Source organism: Camellia sinensis, chromosome 4 (assembly GCF_055761805.1).
Source record: "Camellia sinensis isolate YWXY chromosome 4, ASM5576180v1, whole genome shotgun sequence".
NCBI lineage: Eukaryota > Viridiplantae > Streptophyta > Magnoliopsida > Ericales > Theaceae > Camellia > Camellia sinensis.
In genome coordinates, this window is record NC_138964.1 from 216,005,920 (window position 1) to 216,018,547 (window position 12,628).

General features: G+C 34.9%; 1 pseudogene; it reads left to right on the plus strand.

The window, feature by feature from the left end:
- Positions 1-3,423: 3,423 nt before the first annotated feature.
- LOC114312883 (uncharacterized) lies at positions 3,424-4,979 on the plus strand (annotated as a pseudogene).
- The last annotated feature ends 7,649 nt before the right edge of the window (positions 4,980-12,628 follow it).

Below are 12,628 nucleotides of genomic sequence, written 5' to 3' on the forward strand. Positions count from 1 at the left end.
GAAGAGTAGGTGGTAGTAGGTGGTAGGTGGAGTAGGTGAAGTGGAGGTGGTAGTGGTGTAGTGGGTTAGGTTTAGTGGAGTAGGTGAGGTGGTAGTGGTGTAGTGGGTTAGGTTTAGTGGAGTAGGTGAAGTGGAGGTGGTAGTGGTGTAGTGGGTTAGGTTTAGTGGAGTAGGTGAGGTGGTAGTGGTGTAGTGGGTTAGGTTTAGTGGAGTAGGTGAAGTGGAGGTGGTAGTGGTGTAGTGGGTTAGGTTTAGTGGAGTAGGTGAGGTGGTAGTGGTGTAGTGGGTGGATTTTAACAGCCCCGCAAACTCAAGGGGGATAGGAACTAACCAACTTGAGTTTGGAGAGAGTAACAAAACAAGAAAATACATAAAAATAAAAGAGGATAAGAGACACTGTATGGTCGTGTCAGACCATTGGTGGTGTCATAACGTTGTAGAGGACACTGTATGGGGGTGTCATAACCATGTAGAGGACACTGTATGGTGGTGTCATAACGGTGTAGAGGACACTGGATGGCGGTGTCAGACCGATGTAGAAGACAGTTTATGGGGTCATGTCGGACCGTTGTAGCAGACAATGTTGTGACAGTTGTGGTGACAGTTTACGGAGTCTTGCTGGACCCTTGTAGAAACTAACCGGAATCAATGTCGGGACAGTTTACAGAGTCTTGTCGGACCCATGAAGGAGCTAACCGGAATTAATGTCGGGACAGTTTATAGAGTCTTGTCGGACCCATAAAGGAGTTAACCGGAATCAATGTCGGGACAGTTTACAGAGTCTTGTCGGACCCCTAAAAAGTCGCACCCTCAAAAGGTGTGCCCAATCTTTCAAAAGGCGTGCCATCAAAAGGCGTGCCCAATCCATAAAAAGGCGTGCCAGACATGATGGCGAGGCACGTGAGTGCCTTGGCTGGCGCGCCCGTTTGTCGTCTGGCGTCAAGTGGCGCGCGATACGCGTGGCTGCCTCGGCTATTTAACCAAGACAGAGGCTGAGGCTGAGGTAGAAGCTGAGACAGAAAAACTGAGAGAAACCTCTGAAAATTTTTTCGTTTTGCTGAGAAAGATACTCTGTAACACTCTGTTGCCCAGAAAAATGGCTTCGTCTTCTCGCGGTCTGCTCACTCTCTTTCCCGACCTCAACGAGTCAACAAGAGAGATAACTGGTGCGGTGGCACTGGAACCTCAACCAAGTGCCCCGGAGTTTGCTCCGTTGAACTTTCCTATGCGGTCTGTGGAGCAAAGAATGGCAGTGCAGTCGGATGTGGAGGCCAATCAGTATACATTGAAGTCATGTGTGGAAACCATGACTGCGGTTACAAATTTGTCGAACCGGCTGCAGAGTAGGACAAATGAGGTGCAGCAGTTAAACGCCCAGCTGGCTCTGCTCCAACGCATGTATAAGGATGCGCGAGCAGAGATAAGTGTGCTAAAGGCGGAAAATAAGGAACTGAAGCGGAAGGCCACCGTGATGTTCCGATTTGGAGGGCCGCCATATGCTGCAGTGGAGGAGCAGGGAGGAGGCAACTTGCTTAGCGGATTGGAAAACACGGAGGCAGCACCGTCAAGGGCCGCCCAGGACGGAGGCAAGAAGAAAAGGCCGGCGGCATAGGCGAAGAAGTGATGGCCGACTGTAGAAAAGAAAACAAAGCTGTTGGTGTTGTTGTTTTTTTTTTTTTTTTTTTTTGTGTAAGTGTAAAATTGTGATCGGGGTGGAATCCTGAGATGAATAAAATATGGTTTGGTGTGCAAAGCGATATGGTATGAATGGAATTGGAAAAAGATTAAAAATAATGTGAAAGAAAAATAAAGAAAAAATAAGAAAAATATATTTGAAATAAAAAATGAAAGATGGGGGAAATAAGGAAAGTGATTTGGAAAAAATAAATAAAAATAATGGAGTTGGAAATCAAACGGATTTTTTTTTTTTTTTAATATAATATAATAAAAAGAGATATATATATATATATATATATAATAAAAAAAGTGGGGAACAACATGATGTCTTCGGGGATCGTGTTGAATGATGGTGTGCATTGGGTGACCTTTCACAGTGGGTGGGTCACATGGAGAGAGAAGAACAACACACATATGCATGTGCTCTCTCTTGCTGTCTGTCATCTCCTTCTATGTATGATAGGAGAGAGAGAGAGAGAGAGAGTCCAAGACCAAGAAGAGAGAGATTAAGAAGAGTGAGCAAATGTTGAAGTTGGCGAACTGGTCGGGCGACGGCATGAGCAAGCGACGGCTCGGGTCGCGGTGTTGGTGTGTCCGGAGCTGAAGAAGCCAACGAACAAAGACGCAGTGAAGGTTAGTAGATCAGGTTGCGGCGGCTGCTGTGGACTGGTATACTGTTCCGGCAAAGGGATCTGTATGTACTCCTTGAGGGTCTACGAAGGTTGACCTTAGAGAAGGAGATGACTGCATTATGGAGATATTGGCGACACTTCAACCTTGTGGATGCCATCCCCAACCCATCTAAAGAACAACTAATGGATGTTGTCCAGAGGCATTTTATGTCACAGCAATTGGATGAGTTTGCCAAACATAAAACCAGCAAGAGAGAGGAGAGCAGTGATTCTGAATCAAAGTCAAACCCAAAACCAGAGCCGTACAATTGGCTGACGAATTTCCACAGGGATTTGATTGCAGGAGCGTTGATGGGAGGCGTGGTGCACACGATTACGGCCCCAATCGAGAGAACGAAGGTTATATTGCAGACCCAAGAGAGCAACATCAACATAGTCGCAGAGCCTCATCGGAAGTTCAAGGGCATGGTCGATTGCATAGTCCGTATGGTCAGAGAAGAAGGTGATTGCTGAGTACATATGGATTGGTGGTGCTGGCATGGACCTCAGAAGCAAAGCAAGGACTCTTGCTGGACCTGTGAGTGACCCCAAGAAGCTTCCAAAGTGGAATTATGACGGATCTAGCACAGGACAAGCTCACACCTGGTGGTGAGCCAAGTCCAACAAACAAGAGGTTCAACTGTGAGAGGAGGGGCAGTGGTGGTGGACTCAAATATATTTCAAGGTATGTGTAGAAAATTCTGGCGGATTAGGTTGAGGTCCGGCGGACGGCCAAGGTGAGGTTGCCGCCCGCCGGTGAAGCGAAAATACTAGGTTCTAAACCTGCTCTGATACCAAGTTAAAATTGATGTATTATTGATTAATTGATATATTGAATGTTACAATGATTCCTATATATAGAAGAGTAGGTGGTAGTAGGTGGTAGGTGGAGTAGGTGAAGTGGAGGTGGTAGTGGTGTAGTGGGTTAGGTTTAGTGGAGTAGGTGAGGTGGTAGTGGTGTAGTGGGTTAGGTTTAGTGGAGTAGGTGAAGTGGAGGTGGTAGTGGTGTAGTGGGTTAGGTTTAGTGGAGTAGGTGAGGTGATAGTGGTGTAGTGGGTGGATTTTAACAATATGAAATATTACTTTTAGTTGAACACTTTTGAAATTTTACACAAGTGTCTGCTTACGAGAAAGAGATTGAGATAATGCAAACCGTAACAAAAGAGGAGTACCTAGCCTCTTTAAGAAGGTATGAATTCAAATATCTCATCTGATTTTTAATCAAGTTTGTTCATGGATATTCTGCTTAAATACCTAAGTTTTTTTTTTTTTTTTTTTTTAATCCTTTGTTATAGAAAGAGCAGTGGCTTTTCAAGAGGCGTATCAAAGTACAGAGGAGTTGCGAGGTATGGGTATTCTTTTTCCTTCTATAAATAGTGATGAACCGACATATATTTATTACTGATGAGGAAGCAGATTATTCTAAAACTAATGTTTTGGGGACAAAATACAGGCACCACCACAATGGAAGATGGGAAGCTAGGATAGGAAGAGTCTTTGGAAATAAATATTACATCCAAGTCTAGAATGGATACAATACACCAACATATTTAACCAAAATCCATGGATTAACAATGCAACAGTATAAGCTAGTGTTTGCTTACCCATGTGGCACATCTCTCGTTACAGGCACCCAGGAGGAGGCTGCTCGTGCTTATGACATTGCAGCAATTGAATACAGAGGCATCAATGCTGTGACCAACTTTGACCTGAGTTCATACACTCCAGTTGCTGTGCAAGAAAAACAGACAAACACAGAATCTCAGTCAGTCCCATCCTCTTCACTTCAGGAGAGGAATCCCAATCCTTCTTGTTCAATGCCAATAATTTCAGTCTAGAGATGACTTGAACTTTCCTCAAAAGCAAGAAGTGCTTGAAAGGAAATTCCCGGTTAGCTCATACGCAGTCCTCTTCTCCCACTGCACTTGGAATCCTCCTTTGTTCTTCGGTATTTAAAGAATTGGTGGAAAAGAATTCTAATGTCTAAAATTGACGGGGAAGACACAGAGCACCAATTACAAATGGGCAACGATGATGAGTACGCAAGGATATTATATGATGGAAATGGTGATATCCCATTTGTGCTATCTTCCAGCCGTCAAGTTGTTGAGTTCCAAGGAGAGCTCCACTTCACCTATAATGATCAAGGTGAACCTCTTGGAGCAGCATCATGCAAAATGCCTTCTATGTGATCACTAGTAGCATTTGCAGGATAGCTTCAGCAATCTTAACTTCTTTTCTTTTTTTCTTCTCTAGAAATTTGTTACTTGAGCTTTTCTTTGTTGATATATGAAAATCCTCTCTTTTTCTATATCACATACTCGCATCTACTTACATGTACAAAAAAATACTTTCTTAGTCAAGTCAAGTGGAAGCATGATCAATACCCCTTGCCTTTCATTAATCTACTGATATGGACTTGCAACCGCACTATGAACAGTGTTGTTGAATCACAAAGATAAAAGAATTTTAGAAGACATAATCGATGTGGGCTCAAAGGTGGCCCACCAAGCCATACTGGACGAGGCCTGACTTCTCTCCAACTGAGAGAAGCTGAAATAGTGCAAATTTCAGGACAATGTCAAGAAAGGTTTGAATGTTCCAAAAGAGGAGATGCATAGTTGATCACATTTGAAGTGTTGCATGAATAAGTATACAAGAAAATTTTTAAAAACTCGCTTAACTGGTTGACTCAGTCAAAATTTTATTTTTCTTGTTATTTTTTCCTACAATTTTTATTAATTTTTTGAATTTTTTTTTGCTCTAATATGTCCTATATTTTAATATCTTATCTGTATACATCGTTGCTCCAAAAATATTGGTCAAGGAATTAATTCAAAATTTTGATTAAAATTTATTATGCAAAAAAGAAAGAAAAAAAAAATCACACTTGTCAATATCAAGAATTAAGCAAAATAGATTAGGAGTGTCCATAAGTTGATTTGATTCGAGTTGTACTAAATTTGAAATCAACAGTCAAGATCAATTTTAAAATTTTGAAATCATCCACTAAAACGAACCCAACCCAACTCAATATAGTTCGAGTTGGCTTGACATTCAACTATAAATAAAAAAATAAAAAATAATTAAAATAAACAAGTCTTTAAAGACCAAGAACTATGGAATTGAGATACATTCTTTGTTTAGTGAAATCCATCTCAAGCTTAAATGCAAGTAATACAAAATAAATTCAATAAGATTACTTTTAGGTAAAAAATTAAATATACAATCAAACCTATTGTAATAGACAAAATAGATGAAACAAAATCAATATACATAGAATTATATAAAAAATTGGTTCAGTTCTCATGTTGGTTTGATTTGAGCAACACTTAAACCAAGATCAATCTAATCTTATCGAGTTGATGATTTCAAGATCCAGAACCAAACCAATACACTTAGAAATCAAACAAAACCGATACACTCAAAAACCGAACCAAACCAACCCAAAGAGGTTAGATTGGTTCAATTTTTCGATTTACTGGGTATGTTGCACCCCTAAGATAGAAAGGTCTAACTGCTTTATTTAATTTAACAACTAAACAAAGAACGTAGCTCAATTCCATACCCTGAGAAGTCATGAATAACCCAATTAAATATGAATGAAGTCCTTAACATGCTTCAAATATATATATATATAAATATAGCTACCAATCCAACACAACAGTAATTCCAAAACAGAGCCAAACCAAGCCTTAAGTCCCATCAAATAGGGTCGGTTACATGAACCCTTCTTCTCTACACGACCCTATCAAAGGCCATTTCGTTAGTCAAATTAAGTAGATCCAAATCTCTATTTACAACACTAGCCAACGTTAATCTAGACCTATCCCGTCACCTAACACTCCCATCTACCCCGTCCCCTAACACTCCCAAAACAGAGCCAACACCTATAAATTAAAAGGTCTCCAAATAAATCCAGGCATATAAATAAAATTATAACTTTCTAAAGTATGGACCACAAAAACAATAAAATTCCTATAAAACAATGTTGAAAAACTTGAACTGGGTCATTCTTTAAGTTATATGAACAGTCCCCAACAACTTCAGGCCTCAAAAAAACAACATCGGGTAATTAAGAAAATCATCGAATAGGCAGGCTCTGCAGGACGTCCTCAATATCACTACCAATTACCCTGTGACGCAACCAAAAAAGACAACGGCAAAAGGACATTATATTATAAAAATATGGAAGTATAAACAAAATTAGGCAAATTAGATAGATTCAAATTTTAAAAATGATTCACTGTGCACAAATTGGAGAATAAAAATATGGAACATATAACTTACCAAAATTGATAAACACATAGGCAACTACACTAGTTCACAAGACCAACTCAGGATTAACTAACAAAAGAATTACCCTAAATAGAATACTAAGATGAACAAAATAAAAGCAAAACTTCATCAAATTCTTACAACTACATACTATCAATGTAGGAGGGGTTGGGATGTAGGAGTAATAAGCCTATAATGAAGCAAAGCACAGAGACTGATTTGGCAGTACTAATATGAAACAATTTCTAAGAATTTTTTTTATTAAATGAGTCTCATTGTGTTTGACAACATATAATTTTAACAATAATGCTATAGGCCCTGGATAAACTACCAAGGAGATGACCAAATGCCTATTTGGCATGTCCACATAAATTACGTGGGACCTATCACTTATAAACGTCAAGATCCTCACGTGATGTGAATTGATGCTGATGCTGCTCGTTTTCCTTATTGAAAGTCCAAGTTAAAATAAAAACAAACAATTCATAGTATCAAAAAATAATATTAATGCTATAATTATTATATATAGAGAAATTTATTAAAAATTTTTTTTTAAACACTCTTTTCAAGTACTTATATTTTAATTAGTTTATAACATATATTTATTTTTCAATAGGTCATATTATTTGGATTTGTCATTTGGCATGAGGGTTAGTTTTTTTGACTTTTTAACATTTTGACTATTTTAGCTTTGGTTAAAAAATTCGTTTGGGGTGATTTTTTAATTTTTTAAAAGAAAAAATGAAATGATTATGATTTGGATATGATATATTGTCATTAACTTTTTAGTTTATTTTTCCTTTTTGTGGCTAAATTAGGCCCAACCTATGATGCTAAACGAAGCCTTACTTCAGCAAATCTTAATTCTCAAGCCTGAATTGTAACTCAAGCTTGTCTGCCCCAGCCTGATCTGAATTAAATCCGAGTTGCCCGAATTACTTGAACTACACATAAATTTCAATTTTTTTTTAGTGCAGCTAAGCTAATTAATTTGTTAAAATTAAACTATTTACGTTTTTTTTATATATAAAATCATTAATAGCATCAAAATAAATAATTTATATAATGTAAGAGAGATACCGTTATGATGGTATTTACAATTTATGAGTGAGAACAAATAAATAAATAAAATTTTGTATTGTGTTACTTATGTGTATAATATATTTAATATGATTTAACGATCTAAATATCATCGAATGCCTACAATAATTTATATGTATAATCAATATTTTTATACTATTATGTATATAATTCGAATTTTGGATTGCTCAAGTTGTTTGATATCTTTGTCCAAACTCACTCAAATTTAATTTTTGAACTTTTGAATTTTTGTCCAAGCCCGTGCGGAATTTAAAAATATTTTTTCCAAGCCTTAAAAATTTTTGGATTGGGCTCAGGTTGCTCGGGTTGAACCCACCCAAGTAGCAACCCCTAGGTTCAATTCAGTGGTTATAAGTAAAAATATTCATCACTATAGCTAAATTATTTAGTTTAATAAAAATTAATTTTACATACACAAGTATTTAGAAATTTTTATAAATACGCTTTAAAATTTTAAAATATATAAAAATAAAATAATTTCTTCATATTATGGTTTTGTTGGGCAAAGACCAAAAAAATCGTAATTTTATTAAAAAAATTTAAAGAAATTTGTGTCAACAATATTTTCTTTTAAAGTTTTTGTAGATTAGAAAGATCTCAAAATACAAAAAATAATAATAAATTGAAAAACAATCCAAAAAAATGCTACGTTAACCTTTTTTTGGTGTTTAATCAATTTTTTTATTTTGGATTTTTCAAAAAATATATTTTCATGCTCTTCTAAACAAGTAAGTACTTAAAGTGAAATTTAAGGGAAAATTACACATTAGTGTGATCGAGAAAATTATTTAAAAAAAATTAAAAAATTTATGATTTTAAATATTAATATTTATAATGTTCATCACTAATTTTGTAAATAATTTTTCTAATCTCCATTGTTGTGTAGTAGCCCCAAATTTTAATCAACAATTTCTAATTCTTTTGAAATTGAAACCAAATTGTTCATTCAAAATAGAATTTGGACAAGTTGAAAATAAATTTTATTTTTTTTGAGGGGTAATAGCATTTCAGTGGAATAATAAAAAAAATAATTACATTATAAATGAAATCTTTCTTGATGCAAGTCTGACATATATAAAAAGAGTTGCAATATATATAGAAAAAGATTCACACTATACACAGAAAAGACTTGCTCCTTAAGAAAATGAAAATATTTTGTCATTGTCTTATTTATTGGGAATTTTTTCTATTTTTAACACCTTTAATTTTAGTATTATAACGTATTTATCAGCTCATAAATTACTATTATAATAATATATATGTGATATGAGACTTTTTTAATTAATAAAATAATAATAATATATGAGATTATAAACATTTTATAAAGTGCAATAAAATAATTATAATATTAATATTATTTTTTGGTATTAATATTTTGTTTTTTATTGTAACTTTGGGCTTTCACTAGGAAAAACGAGCCACATCATCATGACGTGAGAATTTTGATGTAGGTCCTACATCATTTACATTGACACGCAAAATAAGCATATGGTCATTTGCTCGGTAATTTACTCGGGACCTCTAACATTACTGATATTTGAAACATAATCAGTGATGGAAAGAATAAAATGGCTTGTTTGGTTCCGTATGAAATTTTTTAAAAACTATTGATAGAAAGACCATCAGCCGATTGGTTTGTTTGGAATTTCACAGAACCAAACTATTGATTGATTATGTTTTAAATATTATTCCCATATGGAACCAAACTATCGATTGATTATGTTTCAAATATTCTTTCCATCACCGTGGGATCCACCCCAGGTAGAATTTTTGCCAAATATTTGGCCTCTAATATTTTTGTTGGATTATTACTTATTGATGGAAAGACAATCAATCTATTGGTTGAATGTTTAAATTTTATTTTTAATTTTTTAAAAAAATTAAAATTAATTTATTTAAAATAAAACCTCAAAAGACAAGAAATATATGAAAATAATGAATACTTTTTTTAAATATTTTTTTTTATCAAACTGATTTTTAATTTTTAAAAACTCAACTAATAGTTTGTGGATGACAACATGTCAAGTGAGTAGGAACAAATCAATATAGGCGGCGGTTTGTTCACGGCCCGTTTGTTTTGCTCTCTCCGGGGTGGATTACTAGTGGTGAATAGTAAATTTGGATGAGGGGTTGTTGTTGTAGTAATGACATAACAGCAATTGTTATGTCTTAATTTGAGGCTTATTATGAGTTTATTTTTATGAATCAAACTGTCATTTTGTAAGATTCGTCGAGTACTTTAAGCATGTCAAAAATTATTTTAATCGAATATCGGTAACCATATGATCGAATTACATTTATCATTAAAAAAAAAAAAACAAAGTTTTTCTTTTGAGAAATATTATAAAAAATATGCAATCCGATCACGTAGCTATTAATATCCGATCAATACAATTTTTGATATGCATGAAGTACTCGATGAACACTACAAAATGAACAGTTCAGATTATAAAAATAAGTCCATAATAAGCCTCAAATTGAGACGCATTAACAACTCTATACCTGTAAATTTGTATCGTATTTGTTTTGTTTATGGTGGTTCAAATTTGTAATCCATTAAGATTATAAAAGCCCTCACATGAGTGGATTGATAGTTTGGGTGAGTAAATGATATTAGAAAATAATCCATTCGGCTTAGGGTGTTATCGGACGATCGGCTAATCGTCCGGCCAAGTGCAATTTTTTTTTTACTACATTTTGGGCAGTACATTTTGAACATTAATATTTAATTTTTTGTTAAGTAAAAACCATGATTTTTATTTATTTTATTATTTTATATAAAAATAATTTAATAATCTCCTTATTAACAACTATTATCAAAACAAATATAATTTACTTAATTTACTCATTATCAATTTCTTTCATTCTTTCTGAAAACAAACGGACTTTATAACTGGAGAATTGATTATTAAATAATAATTTATAAGGGCACAAATTTAAAAAGTGTAAGATCATACTAAAACAAAAATTTAAATATAAGTAATATTTTAATTTTTAAAAAAGTATAAATTATAAATACACTCTCTGAACTTTACTTAAAATATAAATTACTCCCTGTAGTTTGAAAAATTACAAATACCTCTATGTTAGAAATTTTTATTTAATAGAATTAATTGAAAAGATAAAATTACTAACTGTTTACCTTTACAATAATAAAATTATCTAAATTATTAATCGAAATAAAATTTTAAAATTATTAAAAACTGTTAATTAACTTGATGATTTATTAATAAAAGAACCTATTTATTATGAAATTAAAAATCTTAAAGGGCATAATATAATTTTTAAAATTACATAAAGTAATTTATAATTTAAATAAACCTCAATAGTGTATTTCTAATTTACCATTAAAAAAATTAAACTATGACATGTCAACTTTCACTTTTTTAAATCCTTTTTTTCCTTTTCTTAATTGGAATTAAAAAATTCAAACCTCCCCTATTACGCACTTAACATATTATTCCGAAGTGTCCTCCTTTAATTACTGTGTCTCTTACTTCTGAAATCACTCAAAGCAAAAAACAGTTTTCCCTTTGACAAAAAAACCTACAATGGGTGCTTTAGGGAAATGGCTGAAATCACTGATTGGTCTCAAGAAGACCCAATCAAGGCACAAAGTAATCCTGTACTCTCAACCATCACTGACCCATTTGCTTGATTTTCTTGTTTTCTTTGTTTTTCGAAAGTGTTTTCAATTTATTGTTATTATTTTAATTAATTAATTAATTTTTTTTTTTTGTAGGAAAATGTTGGCAGTAGTGGTATGGTCGAAAGTGGAGGCTATGGAGGAGTGACAAAGGAGGTCACGTGGCTGCGTCTGATTCGTCTTCGTTTGGGGTTGATGATGTGTTTAGTGCAGTTGTGGCGATTGTGGTTAGAGCTACGACCAAAGATTTCATGGTGGTCATGCTGCGATCAAAATCCAGACCATGTTTCGGGCTTTTCTGGTAACTCTATTTTTTTTTTAAAATTTTTTTTGTTCTCTTTATCATTCTGTTTAGTCAATTTTTTCATAGCTATACATGTCTTAGCTATATGTATTTGATGGGTTTGTTTGGGATTGAGTTTTCAATTGCTGATGAATGAAATCGAATTCAATCATTTGACAAAACCCCTTTTATTCCCCCCATATGCTGTTTGTTTCGATCGAAAACATTTTCCTAGAGAAAATTTAGATGGTGGTGGTGATGGTGATAGTAGTGGTTACAGTTATAGCGATCCCGGGTTTACCCTTGTTGTACAGTGATCCGGACATGTGTCCGTGGATGATAGTAGTTGATTATTACCTGGTGTACATCCTTTCTTACTTTGTATTTGAGTTATAGGATGTGTTGGGCAGGTTTGTTACTGGTTGGTTGAGATTAGAAACCAAAATTAGTTGCCCAGATTTTGACCTGTCCGCTCGAGCGGGAGTTTCACCCATCCAGTATTTCCTGTGCAGTGTTCGACACTCGAGCGTGGAATTGGCCGTTCGAGTGGGATTGTGTGAGTTCCGCTCGAGCGGGGAGTTGGACGCTCGAGCGGGGGACCTGTCTGCAAAAGTTCTGGGAGTGTGCATCCGGAGCTCGAGCGGGGGATTGGCCGCTCGAGCGGGAGTCTGTGAGTGCCGCTCGAGCGGGGAGTTTGACGCTCGAGCGGGGCGACTCTTATTTAAAAGCGAGATTCGACTTTTGTATCACTTTTTCAAGATCTTTTTTCTCTCTTACTTTTCCAAAAAGCCATTTTCAGAGCTTCTCACTCTAAAACCGACCCTTCTCTCTTAGATTTGATCTAGTAGGAGTTGTTTGCTCACTTTTGGTCTTTACGAAAGTTGTGTTGATCGTCGATGACTACATTTTAATCTGAAAATTTCAGAATTTGAAGCATTTTGGTTTTGGTCTTCATCTCCACTGGAGCTCAAA